Consider the following 832-nt stretch of genomic DNA (forward strand, 5'->3'; position numbering starts at 1 on the left):
GTAGTATTTTCAATGTGTGCTGCAATGGATTTAAAACAAGATTACATCATGCAGGAAAAATTGATAAACAAAAATATAAGGGAAATTATTTAAATATGGAAGCTATCCGATGATCGAATGTGGTGGACGGTTGGTCTGAAGGGTTGCGTTTCCACCGGCAGAGTATTATAACGCGGCAATCTAATTTGTTCAAAATAAGACCAAATTCTGAAATGAGCTGATGTTAGGTAGGGATGGTTTTTTGGTTGCTCTCTTATAAATATAATTTATGTATGTTTATGTTTATGTACATCAGGCTTTTATTTCGAATTTCAAGTAAAAATCTTTGTTTTGCTTATTGTTAACATCAAGATTGACCAGAAAGCTGAAATATACTTTATATTATATTTCACCAACGATTAACAGAAAAAAAAACGCAGTAATGTTTTCGGACAAGTGTATTAACCAGTAAATGCTAGTTTATCGTCGATCGAGATTTGTAGCAACAAAATTTAAGTGTTAATTATTAGCTATAGACAAATTACTGGCATTGCTATTTATTTTACGAGCAATACGATATTATTATATTTCTGAATAGGAACGGATAGATACCGCTTTCTCTAGTTTTGCTTTCCTTCTTAGAGATTCGTCGTTTGATATGTCCAAACGAAATTCAAAATACGTCCAAAAGTCTGAGTAAAACAGATAAGAACATTTTGCACTTCTATACAGGGTCACAAAATTATTGAAAATAAACTTCCCGAGAACTGAAATGAGATGGAAAAAACATAATAGCAGCAAATTGTCAACTCATTTCCGAGTTCCTAACGAACTAACTCATCCGTCTTATAAA

Source organism: Anopheles darlingi, chromosome 3 (assembly GCF_943734745.1).
Source record: "Anopheles darlingi chromosome 3, idAnoDarlMG_H_01, whole genome shotgun sequence".
Taxonomy (NCBI): domain Eukaryota; kingdom Metazoa; phylum Arthropoda; class Insecta; order Diptera; family Culicidae; genus Anopheles; species Anopheles darlingi.